This window comes from Neovison vison, chromosome 8 (assembly GCF_020171115.1).
Source record: "Neovison vison isolate M4711 chromosome 8, ASM_NN_V1, whole genome shotgun sequence".
NCBI classification, from domain to species: domain Eukaryota; kingdom Metazoa; phylum Chordata; class Mammalia; order Carnivora; family Mustelidae; genus Neogale; species Neogale vison.
Window position 1 is genome coordinate 79,898,975 of NC_058098.1, and position 23,944 is coordinate 79,922,918.

At 35.0% G+C, this 23,944-nt stretch overlaps 1 pseudogene; it reads right to left on the reverse strand.

Moving 5' to 3' along the window:
- Positions 1 to 22,495: 22,495 nt before the first annotated feature.
- The window catches only part of LOC122915432, a 64,407-nt pseudogene continuing 62,958 nt past the window's right edge, over positions 22,496 to 23,944 (reverse strand).

The following is a 23,944-nucleotide window of genomic DNA, read 5'->3' on the forward strand; positions in this document are numbered from 1 at the left end:
GAAAATACGCTGAGTCTGACTTATAAAGGACCTCACATACTGAGTTAATTCTTCATCTTAAAAGAAACATAGACTGGGAGTACAACACAATCCCATTTCATTGTTAAAATGGTACTGCTAGGGGCGCCTGGGTGGCTCAGTGGGTTAAAGCCTCTGCCTTTGGCTCAGGTCATGATCCCAGGGTCCTGGGATGGAGCCCCGCATCAGGCTATCTGCTCAGCAGGGAGCCTGCTTCCCTTCCTCTCTCTCTGCCTGCCTCTCTGCCTACTTGTGATCTCTCTCTCTCTCTGTCAAATAAATAAATAAAATCTTTTTTAAAAAAATGGTACTGCTAAAATTGGGTAGTGAATAGTAAATACAGAGTCTCAGAGACCTCCTTTTATATCTGCACTTGACAGAATAACAGTCGCCCAGAGATGTAGGTGTTCTAATCCCTGGAACCTGTGACTATGTTAGGCTCCATGGCAATAGGTAATTAAGATTGCTAATTAGCTGATCTGAAAATAAGGAGATTATTCTGTATTACTAGATGGGCCTGATGTAATTACCAGGGTCATTTAAATGTGGAAGAGAGAATCAGAAGAGTTAGTGTCAGAATGAATACAGTGTAAGAAAGACTTGACTGGCCATTGCTGTCTGAAAGACATCAGATGTCAGATGTTTTCAACTTCTCTTACAAAAAAGCAAAAAAAGCAAAAAAATGGATTCTACTTCACAGCCTTCAGAAAACCTCAGCCACGGAGCCCACTGAGACCCATCTTGGACTTCTAACCTCCAAAGCTTTAAAATAATACAGATGGTATTGTTTTAAGTCACTAAGTTTGTGGTAATTTGTTACATTAGCAAGAGAAAATTAATACAATATATGATCCCATATATATATATTGATCCCATATATACATTGAGTGGGAAGTCACTCAACTTTCTATTTATCCAATTATAATAAGAGATAATATTATCCTATTTGTCCTCAAGGAAAATTGAAGTAATGTGTAGAAAGTTCTTTGCCTATGGTTAAATAAATAGTCGGACAAAGAGGTAGTAGCAACTCTAGCATTACCTTCGTCTTCATCAGCAATAGAAGTTCTGTGAATTAGCTAAGTTACATTAGGCAGAAGAAGACAAATTCTGAATTATTTCAATAGATCATATTAGACAGAAGTAGGTTCTAAACAAAGATAGTGTTGGTAGGGTTGGTGAGGAAAGGATCCAAGAAGTATCTAAGGGAAGAGTCAGACATTTTGGAAATGGGTGTAAAATATAGAAAGAAGACTGCTCTTTGCATTATTGAATATATTTCACAAATAGAAATACGGTTTAATAAATCACACCTTGCTCTAATACATAAGTGCCTCTGTGGCTGAGGCTGAAAATCATATGAGAGGTTGTTTCAAATGCACAGCCCTTTCCCACTTTCTCAGAGTATTAAAGACAGTGGGTATCTTTGTGCTGAATTTGCAAGAGAAACTGATCCATATCAGATATGCCTCCCTGTCCATTGCACCTGCTCTCCAAGATCTTTGGTAGCATCTTAAAATCTTCCTAATAACTCCGTTAACACCTTTTTCTCCCTGGAAGCCTGATTCCCCACATCTTTAATAAAATGCTTGCCTGTGGGTTGATCACACTCTCTGCTTATTGTAGGTGCCTGAATGTTCTAGCCTCGTTATTATCTTCTCCAAACAGCTCCCTTTTTAACCTAGGCTTCCAACAGCAAAGTTTCTTTGTTGCTATGGATTCTGGACATGCAACATTTTGTCAACTTTTGAACCTAACTCTCTCCTACCTACCAACAGTTATTCAAGTAGATATTTTCCTTTACCTTATTTCCTTGTTAACAAACACTTATATATTGAGAACAGACTTCTCTGGCGTCCTGCTGAAATTAGTCCTTGGACTTCTGCTGATTTTAATCTTTATAAATGATCTAGAGAAAGGAAATGGCTGTGAGCTAGCTGGAATTACTAATCAGGCAAAATTGCAGGGGAGGAGAGAAGTAGAGGAAGCTACAACTGAACACAGGTGGGGTTCAATATGCCCCGTAGCTAAGTGGATATGTGGTAAACAGAACATAATAGAGGACCTTGTGAAGAGCCCTGTACATCCGGCCAAAATGATTAAGAAATAAATAATGCCATTCAGTTGAAATGCATGAAGTTAGGAGCATAATTATGGATCAGTCACTCCAAAAGGGTACGAACTGTGTGAAGCTTCAATTAGACCAGAAAAAGGGATAAGACTCAATAATATGGCACATTTGGGAAGAGATTTGCATTTCAATTTATTTTAATTTTCATTAAAACAAAAACACAGAGGAAATGAAATAAGATATCAGGATTTGTTGTCAGAGATTCATTTAATAAACTGGAGTGTGCGTAGGGGGTGTTAAATGTACTATTCAATAAATTTTGATACATGTCTACATCCATGTAACTACTACCTCAATCACCACATATATAATTCCATCAACCTAAAAAGTGTTCTTGATTCCCTTTAAAAGCATTCTCCCTTTCTCCGTAGGCAACCACAATTCTTATTGCTATCTCCATAGACTTATATGGAATATTCCAAAATTTCACATGTATGGATGGAATCATACAGTATGCACTCAATATTTGGCCACTTTTACAATTTGTTTATCCATTCTCCAATTGATGGGCACTCTGTTTCCAGGGGGAACTTTTTTTTTTTTCCCTTTAAAGCTTCTGTGAATTTTCTTACACATTTTTTGGACATGCTTCAGTTTATCTTAGAATTGGGTCATGGGGTAGGTATATATTTAACACTATAAAAAATAGCCAAAAAGTTTGGCTAAGTAGTTGGACTAATTTATATTCCTACCAGCAAAGATGGAGTTCTAATTAATCCACGTCCTTGCCAACATTTTGTGTCGCAAGTTTTTACATTTTAACTTTTCTACTTGATGTGAAATTATTTCTCATTTTAAAATTTAATTTGTGTGTCTATGAAGACTAGACATGTTAAGCACCTTTTTGCATGCTTTGGGACCACAAGTCTTACATTAGTTATATTTGAGTTGTTTGTGTTTTCATTATTTATTAAACAAGGACAAATAGATATATGCATACTTAGTCAAATATAAATATTGCAAATATTTCTCTAGTCTCTAACTCGCTTTTTCATATCCTTAACAAAAAGTCTTCAGATAGAAGGGGTTTATGCCCTAAATATATATATGTATATATGTAATATATATATATTACATATATACTTTAAGAAGGACTTTTTGCATTCTAAGAAACCTTGGTCACAAAGATAATCTCCTACGCGTTCTTCCAGGAGTTTTAGATTTAATTTGTGTTTATATCTAAAATACATCTACAATTAAATTTTATGATGTGATGATGGATCAAGGTTCATTTTTCTTTCCCCTTACATTTATCTAATTTCTCCATCCACATCTATTAAAAAGAGGATCCTTCCTCTTTCAATTAGTTTGGCATCTAAGTAGAAAAAAATCAACAGGACATGTGTTGATCTGTTTCTGGGGCCTCTATTCTGTTCCATTCATCATTTTGTCTATCCTTATACCAACAGCACATTGAATAAATTTACCTTTATCATGTAAGTTCTCCAACATTAATAGTTTTTTTTTAATAGTTTTCAACTTCTCTTACAAAATTTTCTTTTCTCTTTCATATAAATTCCAGAAACAATTTATCAATTTCTATTTTTAAAAAGCCTGTTTGGATTTTTATTAAGATTGTGTTGAATCTATAGTTCAGCTTATGGAGACTACCTTCTGTGATTCACAAACATGGCATATCTCTATTTACTTAGGGTGTCTTTAATTTCTCCAGTAATAATTTGTGCAGTTTTCTATGGAGAAATTCTTCTTATACATTACCTTTGCTGGGGAATTCTTGTTTGCCTGGAAAGACAAGTTTGCATCACAACTTGAGATCTCCTCTTGCTAGATATTGGCTCTCCTGTTTTCATTTTCTAGTTATATAAATATACCTTTTGTTCCTCCTCTCCTTCTTTTTTTTTTTTTTTTTTAACCTCTTGTTCTTCTAACTCCATCTCAGTGTCGGCACCTTGGAAAGTTAACAGATTGTTAAAATCTGTTGTTAAAAATCTCCCAGTGTATCTATGTCTGTTTTTTCTAAATGCATTTTGAATCTCAGTAAGGTCATACACATATGTGGTTATTGTTTCCTAAAGAACTGAAAATGTGTCCCTTTTTATCTCTTGAAAGACACATTTGGAAGCACGTGTTCTTCTTATTAACATAGACATAGCAGTTGTCTTTTATGTGAAGTGCATGTGGTGTATCTTTTTCTATTGCTTTATTATTCAATCTATCTTTGTTTTTTTTGTTTTGTTTTGTTTTAAAGATTTTATTTATTTACTTGACAGAGACAGAGAGATCACCAGTAGTCAGAGAGGCAGGCAGGGAGAGAGGAAGAAGCAGGCTCCCTGCTGAGCAGAGAGCCCAATGCGGGGCTCGATCCCAGGACCCTGAGATCTTGACCTGAGCCGAAGGCAAAGGCTTTAACCCACCGAGCCACCCAGGTGCCCCTCTATCTTTGGTTTTATATTAAAGTATGTGCTTTTCAGAGGTGGAGTTGGGTGTCTCTTATCTAGTCCAATAATCCCTGCTTTTTAATTGGAATGTTTGGCATATTTATACTACTTATTTACTTACTGATATATGAGTCTGTTGGCCTATCATTTAGCTATTTATTTCTGTCTGTCTCTCTGATTTTTATTCCTGTCTTCCTCTTTCCTTGATTTCTTTCTGGAGGATTGAATATTAGCATTCATTTAGTATTTCATGTTATTTCATCAATTTATCTTTTAGCTACACTCATTCATTGCTGTTTTTCTTAGTGGTTGGTTGAGACATTACAATATTAATCCTTAACTCATCATAGCCTTTTTATAGTTTAATATTTTAATATTAACTTTTAATATTTTATCATAGTATATAAAATCTAAAAATCTTAAATCATTATAACTCCACTTACTCCTCAGTTTTTGTGCTGTTTTGGTACATACTTTGCAGTGGAAAGCTAGTTGTCTTTTAAACATTTTTAGAAGATACTGAAAATTTTTGAATATCATTTCTTATGTACAGATCTGCTAGTAGTAGTTTTTACCTTTCATTTATCTGAAAGTGTCTTTATTTGGGCTTTCAATTTTGTAAGGGTATGTTCACTGGGTAAAAATTCTTCTTTGACAGGTTTTTATCCCTTTCATCCCTTTTAAAGATGTCATTCCATTGTCTTCCAGCTCCTATTGCTACTAATGAGAAGCCAGCCATCATTTTTACTCTGTTGAGTGAAGTGTTTTTTTATGGTGGTAGGTTTCAATTTCTCTCTCTTCCTCTTTCTCTCTCCCAGTTTTCAGCAATTTTCCTGTGATATGTTGAAGTGTTATGTTTTTATTTATACTGATAAGGATTTCTGGGGTACCTTGGATTCTTATGTTTATATTTTTTACCAAATTTGAGAAAGTGTTAGACATTCTTTTATTTCTTCAAATATTTCTTTGGACTCGATTTTTTTCTCTACCTTTTTTTAATGGATTCCAAGTATAAGTATGTTTCCTAATTGATATCATCCCAGGAGTCACAGAAGCTCTGTTTATTTTTTCCTTCTTTTTTTTTGCACATTGCACAATTTTTTCATCTGCTTTAAGCTCACTGACCCTTTCTTTTGTCCATTTTATTAATTTTATTTAATGTACTAGCCTTTCAATTCTGTCATCTCTATGGGGCTCTCTTTTACAATGTTCCTTTCTCTCTCCTTTGACATTTTATGCACCCTTTCATGGTGAGGTCGTTCCTCTTCTTTAACTCCAGGAAAGCTTATTTTGCATTTCTCAAAATATTTTTCCCATGAATTTTTTTTTTTTAAAGATTTTATTATTTATTTGACAGAGAGAGATCACAAATAGGCAGAGAGGCAGGCAGAGAGAGAGAGGAGGAAGCAGGCTCCCTGCTGAGCAGAAAGCCCGATGCGGGACTCCATCCCAAAACCCTGAGACCATGACCTGAGCCGAAGGCAGCAGCTTAACCCACTGAGCCACCCAGGCGCCCCCCTTTCCCATGAATTTTTAAAATTATTTTCACTTTCTGGGAAATTTTTAATCTTTTCACTTAGATTTTTCAATATTCATTTACTTCCTTGTTTTCTTCTGGAACAATTCTTCAATCTAGTCTTATTATTATAAATAAAAGTGTATGCATCCTTCTATTCCTGAATCTACTTTATTATCATTCCCACATTCCAATATTTCTACCTGATCACATTTTTGTTTCATATTGTCAATGTTTTTCTATCTCCTGTAATATAACTATTTTGCCTGTTTATTATACTTATTTTTAATTATTGATCTATATATTCTGATGTTTCTGCTTCCAACATATCCCCTTTCTTCAAAGAGTTAGAGGGATTCAAGATCTGAGAAAAGAAAGTCTTCTTAGATTGAACTTTACCAACCCTCACTGTTGGGGCAGAGTGAGGGACAGACGCTCAGTCCTAAGTGTTTACCCAAACTCTGTACTACAGCAAAATTTTTCCAACAATGTTGGCTACTGAGCAAATTTCTGCAATGAAGTGGAAGAGGAAGAATGTCTCATGGCATATTGGAGAAGAATGATAACATAAGCAGCTTTCGCGCAGTTTAGTTCTCCTTATCTTCTGATCAACCTCTACATGTGACTGGATCATTCAACCTCTAGTCTGAAAGAGATTTCTCTCCCTGGGAAAGCTTCAGTTGGTGGTGAGGCTATTTTCTGAGTTCTGTTACCTTTAAAAATTTCTCTAGGGTTAATTTTGGGGGGAAAATAGCCACTTATTCTGATTTTTATTCCTGGCCAAGTATCAGATCACCATCTTCCCATATCTTTACCTTAAAACTAGCACATTTCCTGGAATATAATAGCTATGTAAGTGCTTTTGAGTGAGTAAATCAAGTCATATCCCCTTTTCATCATGCTTCTCTGGGGATTTGGCTTCTTGGAGGTTTTCTTTTTTCTGACTGTTCTACTCTCCCTAAGTCAATCCAAGTTGCCCTCAAGTTTAAAACATAGTTTCTAAGCTAGGTTCTATAAATTTTACACATATTTTATCTGCCTCACTGATTTTATAACACAAGATTTACTATGGTTACTCCCTTGGGCTTATACAGGAGAACAGACTATTTTAGCTAGAGAAAATATGATTTTAATCAATTAGGTCAGTTGATTGCTTATGTTGAGACCCACAACAGAGTAAAATTTGTATGTATTGTTGATTGTTAAAAATTGCATTTAGTACCAGGGACTAAACGCAGGTTCGGTGTGCTGGTGCGTGTGTGTATGTGGAAGAGAGAGTGAGGAAGATAAGGCTCACGTGTCTGTTGTTACTCGCAACTAATCTGTGAAAAGAAAGTTGCCCTTAATGTATTCAGCATAGAGGATCAGGAACTATTTTAATTTCTTCACGTGAAATATCTACAAAAAGACCATAAACACTATACAAATAATTTTAAGAACACCCACCGATGCCTTTACAAGTGAAAACATAGAAAATCATATTCTTTATATGCTCCCTATATTCTTCCAGATCTCCTCCCCTTACCTACCCACTCTGTGTTAAGCAGTATCCTCACCTCAGTGCCCGTTATTTCCTTACTTCATTTTACAGTTTTCCACCTGTATATGCACCCTAATCAATATTTTGCTTAATTTGTAATGCCTATAAAATTTAAATTAATGAAATCATACTGTAAATATTCTTGTATAAGTAACATCTTTAGCTCAACATTTTTTTAAGTAATCTCTACACCCAATGTGGGGCTTGAATAACATATTTTTCTAATTCATAATAATACAATAGTTGTAGTTTTTTTTTTCATTTTTATTGATATGGGTTATTTTCTTACATGAATATATTATTTACTTATCTACTCTGTTGTTTATGGACATTTAGTTACTAAACTTATGCTAATACAAACAATACTATTAAAATCATTCCTCTATGTGTCTTCTAAACAAACACAAGAGTTTTTCTAGGGCGAACTCCTAGGTTGTAAGTTATCTGCATGCTCCAATTTATTAGAAATTGCCAACACTGAAACAATGATTTCATGATTTGCTGTTTCACCTCCTAATCTCCCAAGCCAGTTCCTCTGTCTTTATTCTTAGTCTAGAGGGCACAAATAAATCACTAAAACAGAACTCATTCCTTATCACTCTTTATCACTTATGCTATTCCCAAATCAAAATTCTATTAGGGAGAAGTACTGCATAATTAGACATGATTCTAAAAATCAATGCATGGTTAATTTGATCATTATGGCATTCTTTTACAACTATGCCTCACTGCCCAAGTTATCCAGTTATAGCAATTGATTCTGATAACATAGACAGCTAAATTAGATTTCCAAGTATGTCTCGATGCTTCAATCACATTTCTTTTCCATGGATATGTAGACATCTGGTCTCTATAAAGCAGAACAGAATGAATTTTTTTATATTTCTAAAAGACCATAATTTTGTTTATGGATTTTCACACTGAAGGAAGATCCCCACCAGCAAAGAGGTTTTTCACATTGACATCTGTCATTTGCAGGGAGAGATTATGGAAGAGCAGAACTTTTCCTCACAGATTCTTTCAGAGATCTATGAATTTGGTTTTTTGTCTCTTCTTATATTACATGCTCAAATTATGTTTCTCTGAATATTACTTGTATATATCAACAGTATGGTTACTTCATCACAAAACTCTTTTAATTTGAAAGTTCACTGTCAGATTAATAATATCTTCAAGAGGGAGTGCAAAAAATGATGTACTCACATATTTGCTACCTCGAAATTTCATTTTTTATCCACAAACTTACATATTACTCTTTTCTTCAGTAATGCCATTAAGACTCCAGTGTAGGCCTTGTTCACATTCAGAGCCTAAAGATTCCACTGGTCTCTGTTTGGCCATTAGCGGATATCTCATTTGTCAAAATATATGTAGACATATGAATTCTTTTTGCAGAGCTCAGCAAATACTGCCGGTGGACAGTTTGTTTTTGTAAATAAAGTTTTATAGGCACACAGCCGCACCCATTTATTAACGTTATCTATGGCTGATTTTGCATTTTAATGCAGAGTTGAGAGCTAAGAAAGAAGCCATAAGGCACTCAAAGCCTAAAATATTTACTATCTGGTCCTATAAAGAAAAAGTTTGATGATGCCTACACTAGTCTATCAGGATTGAGTATAATTTAAAACAACATAGGAAGAAAAAAAATGGTTTCTGAATTTCCTCCTTAATCTTGTTTCCTTTCATTGTTCCTTTCACTTTTTTCTTAATTCAGTTATGTGTTTCTTGATGTTAAATTGCCCTTTTTAAAACTTTATGGGATTTTGACTGATGTTTAAAATCTGATTAAGAATTAGTTTCACCATTGTAGTAGTCATTTGAGCTATTCACCAAATATTCTGATTCTTTGCCTTTTGGGCACATGGTAAGATTCTACTTTGTCACTGACTTGAAATAAAGTAGAGTAATGTAACTTGGGTTGTCCAAGACAAGATGAACAGAAATAAGACTTTTTTTTTTTTCTGAACAAAAGCATAGAATTTCCAACTTAATTTTTTCCCACTTTGGGGGGCACCCCACAGGACCAGAAGGATCAGAGTCCCTTTTGCTGATATGTAAAGATAACAAGTAAAAAATAAACTTTGTTATTTTAAGCTCCTGCGATTTGGCAACTAACTACTCATTCATTACCAGAAATTTAACTGAACCTATCTTGATTGATATGCAGTGGGTTCAAGAGGTGGGGTGTTGCCATTACAACCAGCAAAACAACAGTTTCTTTTGGAGTGGAAGGACAGTCATTACTGACAGGTCATCAAGTCATTACAAAAGACTTGATAAAACTCTCACCTATAATAACTTGAGAGGCAGATAACTTCCAATGAGCTTATAGCTTTAGGTACTCCTGGAAAACAGCATGCTAATATTATAAATTAGTGCTTATAGGATTCTTTGACATTACAGATACAAGTAAATTCAGATAACAAATGGTGAGTATTCAAACAATATTGAAAGAGAATATAAAAATATCCAATATTTTGACCAGTGTCAAAATTATAAAATGATTATTAGAAATTATGTAAATTTTAAACATTTAAAAAATGTTTGCTGTGTGAATAGTCCCACTCTATATTTTTTAAAACTTTTTAAAAAATATTTTATTTATTCAAGAGACAGAGAGCACAAGCATGGGGGCAGCAGAGGAAGAGGGAGAAGCAGGCTCCCCACCGAGCAGGGAGCCAGTCATGGGGCTTGTTCCTAGGACCCTTGATCCCAGAACTCTGAGATCATGACCTGAGCCAAAGGCAGACACTTAACCAACTGAGTCATCCAGGTGCCCCTACTTTTTAGGACGTTTTGACAGTATTTCTGTTTCAACGTTGAAGTCTTCACACTCACATTTGTTTTCTCTTTCCCTGAAATTTCATTTAGAGGATAATAAAGGGGGCACCTGGGAGGCTCAATCAATGGAACATCCAACTCTTGATGGCTCAGGTCCTGAGACTGAGCCCCACCAAGGTTTTCTGGGTGTGTAGCCTGGTTAAAGATTCTCTCTCTCCTTCTCCCTCTGTCTCTCCCTGCTCATGCTCTCTCTTTCTCTAAATAGATAAATACATACATACATGTACATAGGATAAAAATAAAACATAAATCTACAAAAATAGATGCAATCTGAAGATAGCTTTCAGTGGATACTTCAATACATTTTGTAAAAAGTAAGAAGAAAGAAAGGAAACTAAAATATCTCCAGGGTGAGAGGAAGGGTTGCCAGGTAAAACACAGGATGCCTAGTTAAATTTAATTGCAGATAAAAAACAAGTTTTATTAGGATAAATATGTCCCATGCAATACAGGATATTCTATATTTTTAAAAAATTTTCTTCATTTATTTATTTTATTTTTTTAATCAATCTGACAATCCTAGCCACAAGAAAGCTACTATTCTTAGAGAGATTTGGTAAGACAGACAATTCATAAATCCCAAAAAGATGGCATTGAAAAAGTAAATAAACCATCACAGAATAAGAAAGTCATCTTGAAAATGTAATTGAAATTGGAAATAAAAAGTTGAATAAAAGGCAAATGAATATGAAAAAGAAATTCTTCCAGAACAGGACAACGAATTGTAAATATGAGGAAGAAAATGAACGTTTAGTGCAGGGGCTGGCACACTACGGTACATGGGTCAAATCTGGTTTGCTATTATTTCCTGTTTGCCTGTGAATACTGCTCAAGGATGTTAGCACTGTAAGTCCCAGAAACCAAGTTGGAGCATCTCCCTCTGTCCCATTCCTGCTTCACTCCTAGCTCCTGCCTGCCTCCTTCACTGCCAAAACAGCAGTGCTCAAGCTTTGGACTGGTCACCCCCTGCATGTGGGCATCTCTGCAGTTAGCAATTACTAGGCATACAAAGTGGAATACCACTCAGCTTTCAGAGACTGAGAAAATTTCCTCATTTCCAGCTAGGTGTCCAAACTGAAACCACTGGCCTCTCATGAGGGAGAGAGTGGCACAACTTGATCAGGTATCACCAAGGCAGTGAATGAAACTGATGAAGGTGCCTTCCTGTCCCACCCCTCACCTACAACCCCTCACCCTCATCCTCAACATTCCTCTCCTGGGTGGTGGCTCTTTGTCTTTCATCCCCAGAGTGTCTCTAGCAGATAGCAATTGGGTGCAAAGCATGCCTGTTATTTTATGGGGTCCATCACAGGAAAATGGGAGTGGGTAGAGCAGGATTTTTTTCTCTTATTCGGTAAGCACCACTCAATATCTTTGATTCTGCCACTTCCCTAATAAAATCGAAAATATTCACAATCTGGTACTTTACCTGATTTAGTGATCAAGCAAGAGAGTCAAAAATGTGACTGAAAATGGTTTCATGAAGAATGGGAAAGCAGAGAAAGATGGAATAATTAAAGAAATAATAGAAGAAAATCTCACAACTGAAAAAGAGAATATATCTTCAGTTTGAAACGATTCTTCAACTGTATAGAGAAATGAGCAGGGGGAGAAAATCCATATTATAAGGAGAAAAGCCTACATGTTTCCTATGTAAGGGAAAATGGAAGGAGAAAAACAAGAATCAACTGCCTCAGAATTTTTATTAGCAACATCCGATGTTGAAAGCTATAAGTTTGAATGCCTCCCAGTTGCTGAATTAAATTATTGTCATCCTAAAGTTTCAACTCATCTTCATATTCTTTAAAAATCACAACCAGTACAATGACAAAATGGTAATATTTTCAGACATGCAAAGGCACCTCTTTTATATTAATAAATTACTTAAGGATGCAAATCAAAGAAAGAATAATAGAAAAGAAGCAGAGTTTACATCTTTGAAGAACAGTGTGGTGGGAGTTATCCAGGGATCATAATTCTGCCACAGGCTTAGGTTCCATGAACTGAGATTTGACAGAGGGTTGATGATTGAAGAAGAGAGATCTCTGCATAGGAAAAATAATATTCCACAGAAAAATTAGTGCAGTTGAGAGGTTGAGAAAAAAATGAGAATATGGTAGAATATAATAAGGTAATATAAAAGAAGAATTTATTTCAACTTGATGCTTAGTTCATTTTACATTGAATCAGAGTATTTAAAATGTAGATAAATCAATGTAATTCCAGCACACTGCTTGCATGGCAAGGAAAAATACAGTATCAATATACTTGACATTGCTTATTCCTTTGGTAACTTTCATAATCATGCATTAATAAATTATAGAAGAATGAATTATAGCTATAAAGCAAATAAATAAGAATACTTTACATTGTAAACCTCTCTGTGGAGAGATTAATGAAATGAGTTAAATATAGACCAGATGACTAGAAACCAAAAAAAAAAAACCAGAAACATAGGAGTTTCACTCAAATTTCTCAAAGAAAGAAAAGGTTGTTTCATTTCTCACATCTGAGTGGGTCAGAGAAGAGATATTGGGAAATGTATTTAAGGCTACTTTATCAGTATGCATAAACTTTGTCAAAACTTTAGAGACAATAACCTGTTTTCAAATACAGCAACTTGGAAAGAAGAATCTTCTCATTAAAGCTACTCAAAATGAACTTTAAAAGGACATACTAACATGATAACAGTAACAAGAGCTTTTTTTTTTTTTTTTGAGATCACAAGCTATTTTATGTTTGGAGAGATAAAATAGTACATTAACAAAATTTTCTTTGATAGAAAAATAACACCAGAACTCTTATGAATGTGATTATCAGCTAAACCACCAGAGATACTGGTCCAGCTGAGTTCTTCCATAACAATGCAAATCAAAGGCTAAGAGATTGGCTGAAGTCAAGATATGAATCACTGGACAGTTTTTTCTGGAAAGACAGAATGAATCATAAGGCACTTTAATAAGGAAGTTTCAAGAAACCTTATCGTTTGGAGAAAGAGTACTCTGTCGTTCCTGTAGTCAAGCCCCAGGCCCAACCAAAAGGAAGCAGAGGTTGTGACAATGATCCAATGAGACTCAGCCCAGAGCTCCCTTCTTCTTGTCTTTTGCTTGGCTTTGGAGTGTGAACTGACTGGGCATGATTTTAGAGGCTGGAGCCTTATTTAACAACAAGAACCATAACTTTTACCGGTGGGGTGACTGTTATGTTCGAAGCATACAGTGATTTATTTTTAAATTTCATTTTGCCCTCACAATGCCTGATAAAGTAAGTATTCTGGTTTTAATGACTGCCAGCTTCCCTATTCTCCCCATTCCCATCTGTGTCCAAATCTGACCAACCAGAGAAAGCCAATATGCTCCCAAGCCAATCACATAGGCTATCCCACTTTCACTTAGTCCACCTTCAGCTTCGCTTTGACAACAGCCTCCAATCAGAGTATTCCTGAAGCATTTCCTTTTTTACAAAGCTTCCCCACTTCCCTGCCTGACTTCTAGTCTCTGCCAAATACAAATGATGGTAACTGAATCCTTTCCTATAGCAAGAGATGAATAAGTATCCTCTCTTCTCATTTGGGTGAGTTTTATTTCCATGCACCAGATGTAATTTCAACCACTATCCAGTAAGGCTTAGAATTCCAATGAAGTAATTGATTGCTACTTTTCTTAAAACTAGCTTTTGGAAAGCAAAGTTTTCTAGACAAAAAGAAGAAAGAAAAACATTTAGAAGTGTTCCATCACCTCAGATAACTTGGGGTGGCAAATAATGGTAAAATAAAACTGCAAATCATTGCTCTAATCCTTAAATTGATTTGTGTGCTGTATTCATAGTTGAAGGAAAAGATCCAGAGCCAAATGACCTTTTATATTGTATTTCTTGGTTCCATTCTACAGCTGGTATTGTTACAGATTAAAAGAACCAGCAGTGCCCAGATTTAACTACAGATGTATGTTAAAGCAAAGTGTTTTCCAGCTCTCTAATGGCTCTCCCTCTGTTAATGGAATGAGACACAGAGGAAATTAAAAGCAAGCACCTAAATATTTCTAGTAAAAACAAGGTGCACGGGCAAATACATAAATTTAGGAAAAGTGTTTAAAATAGTATCAGTGCATTGAGGTCTGATTCTGACAGCATGGGAGTCGTTTTCCAGCCTTTCCCAGTACTTTGACTTCATATTAGGCTACTGTGGGCCACTCAGCATCTGATCTATTTCCAGAAGCTAGTGTTTATTTCTCAACTGGTGTTTCTGGGGAAATTAGTTTCTCCAGCGTTTATGAGGTGTCCCCCCCAAAATAGGGGGTAGTCTCTTTTCAAATGAAATGTGAGCAACTGGGTTTTGCACAACATTGTACATGCTTTTAATATACAGAAAGATGTGACCTGAAAATGTTTCTGAACATTTTCACAGTCTATTTCATAGGATTAGCGCTCAAAGAAACATAATTGAGCTGATATGTTTTTTCCTTGGCAGCCATCTTAAAACCTTAATGTATTTCCAAGTTCCACTGCAGTGAAGATGCATATACGGAATGCCAACTCTGAGAAAGCTCTACGGCATTACACTTTTGAATTTTTGAGCTAAGGTAGATGAACTGAGGTTGGTTCTTGCATAACAGTGTAAAACAGTGATTAAAGGCTGTAGACATGGATCAGCCTAGTAGGTTCGAAATGCTGGATTTGCTGCTCTGTGGCTTGAGGCAAATTTTTACTCACTCCATTCCTTAGTTTGCTCTTCTATTGAGTTGTTGAGAGGTTTAAGTGAGTTAGTACAGGTAAAGTGCTAAGAATGTTACCTAGCTCATAATTTTCATTATCTTCAGAATAGTTATTAATTACTATTTTCTGGGAAATTTGAGTGAGAAACCAAACCTAGACTCACTCTTTTCTTCCATTTATTGTAAACACATTTAGTTTTTGATGATGAGAGAAACTTGGGGTCAGAAAATGAAAGAAAAAATTGTGTGATTGGGGAACAGTATCAAAGACGGTGGGGGTTCATAGGCAAGTCATACGCTTGGATCCCTTAGCACTCTTACCCCCAGTAAGGAGACAAGTTAAACTCTCTCCCAAATTAATACCCATTGTGTTGTATCTCTCCCCTCAGTCTGTCCCCCACTTGTGTAGAACTATGCTGAGAATTGGAGCAAGGTGCAAATTGCTCTCTGCCTCCTCCCTCAGAAAGCTCTGGAACCATCTGAACCATACAGAGCCTCTGATAAGTCTAAGAGGTTAATCTCCCTACTGCTGTGTTTGCAGTTAGGTCCCTCCCTCAACTGAACAGTGACTCATTCTTCTATTGCTATGTCTTGATTTATAGATGTCTAATAAAATGGTTATATTTTAAGTCAGCAAAACTTACTCTAAAATATCATAGTTTAAAATATCATAGTCTAATTGTTTTCCCAAGGGTCTTCCTTCACATTACTACTGCATCAGGATGAATGTCATTTCCAAAAATTGAGAGTTCTTTGGTCTAGCACTCTATTGAAATCAGCACTAACTTCATAATCTGATTTATTCAGTTTCAATTTTAGGTATAGGATTAGAACTAATGAGCAATACTTGAATTACTTTTTAGAGATACTGTACTATAAAAATTCTCATCCTCCTAACATCTTGTAAGCTATTTTTGTGGCTGCCTGGACTTTAAATACTTTCTTCACTGGAAGTTAATCCATTATAGCTATTAGCTTCTTGTTCTGTCAAGGTACAGAAACTAATAAACCTTGAAGGATTTAAAAAGCTACAGATTCTGAAGTTCTTTCATCAAGTTTGTTTGGCAGGTTAAATTACTTATTCTTATTAATATCAGAGAGTAGTTCATCCCAATAGTGAAGGGTCACCTTCAGTGTCTCTGTAAATAATTATGTGATTCTAAAATTGTGCAGTTGAAATTCCCGTTTTTAATCATTCTGCTCCCTTCTAAGGATGTATCAAGGCAATAAAATAATTTCAAAGGTGATATTTTTAACATCTCCAGTTTAATCATTGCTCATGGTAGGAAGAAGGTCAGTAACCATATTCAAAACCATTTTTAAAGCAGCTACTTAGTTTACTTAACTGTTACTTCTTTTTCATCCTTCCTTTCTGGTCAACTCCATTTTCTAAAGAAGATGTTTCATACATATTTCTGTGTAAAACTTCAAAATGTTTCATAAATACTTCTGTATAAAAATGTGCATTTGTACTTAAATTTTAACACTTCAGTTAGCCTTCACTGAAAAATCGACTAAGTATATCCAGCTTCTTCACCTATCTCTCTGTTTTGTATTTCCTTTTTTATATTTCCTAAGTGTAATAAACATTTGAAAAAGAGTAAGTCATGCTTCTTTTCATCACAAACATAGGATACTAGCAATTTTATAACTTCATCCACGACTATAATTTTGTTTTTGTTTCTTTGGCTTTAAGGCCTAAAATCTAAAACAATAATAAGACATGCAAAAGCACCTAACACATCGCAGGAGTGTAAAAATTTACGAAATAGTATGTATTTGCAAACTATAAATACAATAATTCTATATAATCATATTTACATTATTCAAGCAAAATGTGGTATTTCAAACACTTTAGTCTTCATTAGAAATTACTCTGAAGGTAGATAAAAGAAATAAAATGGGATGTTATACATACCCAGTTTAGTTCTTTATAACAATATAATGAGAAAGGAGATAGGGTAAACAAGCAAATTTATGTTTGTACATTCCCAGTTTCCCCTAATGTACATAGGCTGATCTTCATTACTAGGAAAAAAAGCAAGACTATTCTCACTATAAAAACCAGAATCCATGTTCTACTGAGAACCACAACGGATATGATTCTTGCCTTCACCTTCAAAGATCAACTTAAGCATATTCATCTTCTTATGTCTCCTCTTGGAATTTTTTCTTTTTACTATTCCCTTTCTTATAACTTCTACTGAGTCAAGTGGGAGTTATTCTGCCAAATCAGGCAGATTTCTCTAGGTCTCAACATTGACTTATTTTTCCTCTCACCCCATGGACATTCTCATCAAGCTAATGCATCTACCTAAAGTTATACAATATTTCACCTTTCTTCATTGTAAAAGGGTCTGAGCTCACAAGAAAAGTCTTTAAAAGGTTATAAAATTAACAAGTACATTACTAAGTTAATTTTAGAATGTAATATAATGATCTTAGGAATTCAAGACTAATGAGGCATTTGCCCTCAGGTCTACAAAAAGCTAAAAATTTATTTCTAGAACGATAGACTACATGGCTTATAGTTAACAAATAATTTCAAATTATGCCTTTACAGAATGAGAAAAGTATACCAAAACTTATATTCCCAACAGCTTTATAGTACTGAAAAAAATCAATCTATAACCTGGTATATTAATTGAGCATATTCTGAAATGTGGGATAGGAGCATAAATATAGAAAAGATTCCTGAAACTTTTATTTAGCAGCTATTTAAACTTCCTTATAGTGGTTTTTTTACTACTGAATTAACTTGCACGTTTGAGATTCAAACTATACTGTATTAGAGAATAGACAGTTTAAAAAAAAACCCTTCTATATAATTCAAGCTCAAACGTATTGAATACTCAAATGTGAGCCCTTAAATTACAAATACAGTCATAGTGGTATAATATTATTTTAGCACTTCAATCATGATTGTGAAATTTACATTCAGTTGTACCTAGACAAAATTCTGCAGGATTCTATACAAACCTTGATGAAACTACTTACAAATCAGTCAATATCACAGCAGCTTATGTTGGTAACAATTGAAACAAAACCTAGGATCTCAGACTCATAGCATAGTATAGAAAGGCACTAGAAAACATGTGTTAAATAAAAACAAGTAATTCACATTCTCCTCCTGTATGAGATTCCTTGTTCATGCATACCTGAGTGTCACTATCCCTGACCACCCATGGCACAATTTAAAAATAATGACTTGGTGTCATGCCTAGGTCTATAAGGGCTAATTCAGTTTTAAGTAATGATGTAATGTGTGATCTAGAATAAACGCCAATGGCATTTTTTCCCAATATTTGCTTTGGTGAGAAAATAAGGCATCTCTCTCTGAAATTCTGAGGCCAAAAATAAGACCAATGTTAATCAACAATAAATATCATTTTTGTAGTCACCTCAGAAAATATTGGCAAAGCAAGTATAAAAGCCTCATGAAAGCTTAAAATAGTATATGGAAAATCATCTTATATGGATAGACCAAGACTAGAGATGTCTGAGCAGGTAGAAAAGCTACTTTGTATTACTATGCTCTAGTGACATACAGTGAAACACTGGGACTGAGATTCAACTGTATTCAAGACCACGCTGAGAATCCATTGGTACTCTTTGTGTTTCGAATTTTACCTCAGAAAGTGGAAAAAAAAAAAAGAAATTGATAAGTTACCAGATGTAAAGATAACAAAGGACTCAAACCTAAGTAGTTGATTGACTGATAAGTTTCATCTGTCTGTTACTTTTTTATTTCTTCTTTTAGGAACTAAATGGTTGTTGTATCATGATTTCTGTAAACTAAAACTATGTACAGATTAAGTAGAAGATTAAAATTCATAGGGACTGGAGAGGTGTACATTTGGAATAAGAAGAGACATATTTTCTACATTCTAAGATATATTTTAATGCTTATTCATTTGCTTATTCTCTGAATGACCATTTATTGAACACCTGTTACATATCTCTTTTAAGTTCTGAAGCTATAGCAGTGAAACAAACACACAAAAGTAGGTGTTCTCTTGGAGCTTACATTCTGGTTTGGGACTATATCCAACTCTACTTGAATCCAATCTTGGATGTCCACTAGGCTTACCAAACTTGAAAAATCCAAATAATTCTCAATCTTCCTCTCCTTCAAATATATTTCTCCTCCAGTCTTTCCTAGCTCAGTAAGTGTCATCCCTCTTTCTTATGCCAAAAACTTGAGAGTTACTCCTTTTCCCTCATTCCTTCACTCTTCCCATACAATCTGTTATCAAATGCTGTTGGCTCTACCTTCCAAATCTTTTCAACACCTGCTACAAACCTGGTCCATTGTTTTTCAACTATACTGATATAAAACATTTTCTAACTTTCCTGCTTTGGAAGCAGGGGTGGGGGAGGAGAGAGAGAGAGAATATAAAATAAAACAAATAAAAAAACTACTCCTAGTTGGTCACTCAAGAGAGTTAGGAATTAAGTTGCTATTGATAGGGATATATCTATATATCTATATATATATCTCTATCTATCTATCTATCTATATATCACTTGTATATGTCATTTAATAAGTTTGAGTTTGTAATTATAAAATATAGTAACAATTATAAAATATAATTAAACTGAAATGTAGTCACTAAACGTAAAATTTAGAAAGTGATTTTCCTATCCACAGTCACAGGAAAATTTTTTTTCTTTTAATTTTTATTTATTTTAAAATTTCTTTTCAGTGTTCCACAATTCATTGTTTATGCACCACACCCAGTGCTCCATGCAATATGTGCTTTCCATAATACCCACCACCAGGCTCACCCAACCTCCCACCCCCAGCCCATCCAAACCCTCAGATTGTTTTTCAGATTCCATAGTCTCTCATGGTTCATCTCCCTGTCCAATTTCCCCGAAGTCCCTTCTCCTTTCCATCTCCCCATGTCCTCCGTGTTATTTCTTATGCTCCACAAATAAGTGAAACCATACGATAATTGACTCTCTCTGAAAATTCTTAAAACAGTGACAACCTGGTAGCAAAGAACATTCTCATTGCCCACATTGTGGTCTCAATATATAATTTTCATACAAAACAAACCAAGGCTCCTTGAAAGAAATGGAAGGAAACATTCAAAGTCTACATGGAAACATTTTAGCTTAGATAGCAAAAAATATCTCCCCAATACACTGTGAGGGTAATGTTAAGGGACTTAGTAGTAATTGAAGAGTCTTACACTCAGTGAAGATAAGAAAATTTAAGCATTGAAAGCAAGATAATTTGAACACCTAAAAAACATTTAAATATATGAGTTTATCATGATACTAAAAAATAATAATTACTCATTATTATCTTCAATGCTGGTAAATAGACTCATTATGCTGTGAAACAAATGTAAAAAATTAAACATGTACCCCACTGTTTTCTACAATAACTGTTCTTTTGGATAATCACCACAGCAGATGAGAAGTTTACTTTTAAGGGAAAACTTCAAATAACAAAATAATGCAATAGATAGAATTATAATATCATTTTATATACTCAAATATATTAATCTAGCTAATGATCAACAACTATTTTTAAGATCAGAAAACAAGACAAACACACATCATGCACTTCATTTGAGACCTCTATCTATGAAATAGTATTACTAAAAAATTGCTAAAAAATTGATAAAAATGAATCCTATCACGCCTCCAGTTCTAATCTACAGAAAAATACACAAGAATGTTAGCTCACAAACTCTGGAATTTCCCAGGTGAAATCGAAACTGACCTCATACACAGAGGTCAAGGAGAGATCAAAGAAAGAGGCAAACCATTTCAGATTGGTAGGTGGCAGGTTTCTGAGACTGACGCGCTACCTACTGCGCTAACGAGGCACCTAGGTGGCAGATTTAATAAGCAAGAAAACTTACTCACGATATTTGTCTTGGATGGCCACCAGATGAGTAGATCTCCACACCTGTCCACCAGAATCTTAAAAGTTGTGCAGAGGCCTTAACTGGGCTCAGTCATGTATACCCTCCAGATGATCTCAATAACACATTACTTTCTTTGAAGGCTAAGCCATTGAAAATGGTTCTCACTATTGGAATGGAGGATAGAACTACATTACAAGGGCAAAAAGCCTCTGACTGCCCAGGTCCAACTTGAACCTCAACTGGCAGTCATGTTCTCTCCATGACCTCTACTGAAAAAGAGAGAACATGTTAAAAGGTGCATGAGGGATGCAATCAGCAAATACCAACTGTAGGAAACTACTGGACAAAGGATCTTAGTTCTAATTCAATAAATAAGTTGCAAGTAATTAAAAAAAAGAGAGAGAGATGACAGAAGACTTATATACTAAAAGGGAATTAAGGGATATTTGAGCTAATTACAATGTTTGGTACTTAGTTGATTCCTGATTTTTTTTAAAAAATTATAAAAACAATTGTGGAATTTGTGAGAAAATTGGTAAAATTTAAACAATGATTGGATCTTTTCCAATCTATTCCAATATTAGGAAATTTTCCAATATTAGGAATTTATTATTTGAAATAATTTGGAATAAATTATTACTCCAAAAATTTAGAAATTTTTGGAATAATAATGAAAACATGGTATCTGAAAAAAAGGACTACATATTCAAAGAAACATACTGAGGCATTTACAGATGAAATAATACAACATCTTAGATTTCCTCAGAAATGGCTTAAAAAGAGGAGATAGGTAGGAGTGTAAATAACACAAGATGTGCCAGGTGTTGGTAATTGTTGATGATGGGTAATGGTGAAGGATTTTATTATGCTTTTCTTTCTATTTCTAGATATAGCTGAGTTTTTCTACAATAAACTAAAAATAAATGTAAGAATATATCAACATGATATAAAATATTCAAGTAAAGTTTTTGAGGCAAGAAAATCCAACTGTGTTCCTTTAGTTGTCAGGTCATTTGCTAAATGTTTTGAATCATTTTAAATCAGACAAAATGTTATACTGGAGGTTTCATGCTTTTAGCACATATTCTGTTGGTAGAGAGGTTTTCACAGGAGCCAAATTTACTTTGTTGGGGGTTAAAACTTCTATATGTCAGTACTTTTAATGTTGTGTACATCAAATTATAGTAAAAAGACAACTAAGGGGGGCGCCTGGGTGGCTCAGCGGGTTAAAGCCTCTGCCTTTGGCTCAGGTCATGATCCCAGGGTCCTGGAATCGAACCCCACATTGGGCTCTCTGCTCAGCGGGGAGCCTGCTTCCCTCTCTCTCTGCCTGTCTCTCTGCCTACTTGTGATCTCTGTCTGTCAAATAAATAAATAAAATCTTAAAAAAAAAAAAAGACAACTATGAATAAGATGCAACTCTTCTATTTTCAGGAATGATACAACTGCATTATAGTAAACTGGGTTTATGTTCTACCAACATGTGGGGTTCTCCCATTCCTTCATTTTGTTATGGGTCATTCAAAATATCTTAAAAAATCAGTCATTTAATCATTACTACTCAAAATACCCAGTGAGAGATCTGAGCTAGGAAAAACTGGAAGATACTGAATATACTGCATTGCCTTGTATCCATTTGTACTTTAATTTTCATAAAGCACATATACCCTGGGTGTGCCTTAATGTGGATAAATTCATTTCATTTTGGTTGAGCTGTATTTTTGTCAACTAGGGCTGCCATAACAAAACAGACACCACAGACTGGGTGCCTTAAACAACAGAAATTTATTCTTCCACAGTGCAAAAGCAGGAAGTCCAAAATCAAAATATTGGCAGGGGGTTTCTCCCAAGATCTCTGTCCTTGGCTCACAGACAGCTGCCTTCTCTCTGTGTCCTCACATGGCCTTTGCACATGCAAATCTCTGGTGTTTCTTCTGCTTCTTATGAGGACATTGATGAAATTATGGTCCCACCCTTATGACCTCATTTCACATTAATCACCTCAATAAAGGCCCTATCTCCAAATGCTGTCACATTGAGAATTAGGGCTTTAATATATGAATTTAGGGGGTACAATTCAGTACCTAACAAGCTGCAAAGTGTTGTAGTTTTTTCCCCCTGATAATTCAAGAGAATAACTGGGGAAAAGTTAATTTTTCACGTAAGAAAAGTCTTTCCAAAGAAAATCATGACTTTCAATAGGTCCACTCATTATAAGTTTAGTAACTGGAATACTGTCATTTAGCTGGGATCCAAGTCCTCTGGTATCTGTCTCAGCCTGTTCCACACACAGCCCCTCAGCCCTCAGATATCAGCCACCACTCACTTCTAATTCTAGAGGGTGACCCCTCCCACATCTGCTGGTAAATGTTTTAAAATGTTTTAAAATATGCACAGATTTGTGGCCCAAATTTTTGAAATTTACAGATGGCAAATACACATATGAAAAGACGTTTCACAGGATATGTCATTAGAGAAATGCAAATTAAAACAACAAGAAGATACCACTATACACTTGTCAGAGTGGCTAAACTCCAGAGCAGACAACACCAAATACTGATGAAGTGTGAAGTATCGGGAATTCTCATTCGTTTCTGGTGGGAATGCAAAATGATAGAGTCATTTTGAAACACAGTTTGGAGGTTTCCCACAAAACTAAACATAGCCTCTTACCATATGATCCAGCAATCATATTCCTTGGTATCTACCCAAAGAGCTGAATATGTATATCCACACCAAAACCTGCACTTGTGTGTTTACAGCAGCTTTGATCATAATTGCCAAAACATGGAAACAACGAAGTCCATCAGTAGGCGAATAGATAGACTGTGGTGCATCCCGGTAATGGAGTGTTATTTAGTGACAATAAGAAATGAGCTGCAAGCTATTAAAAGACATA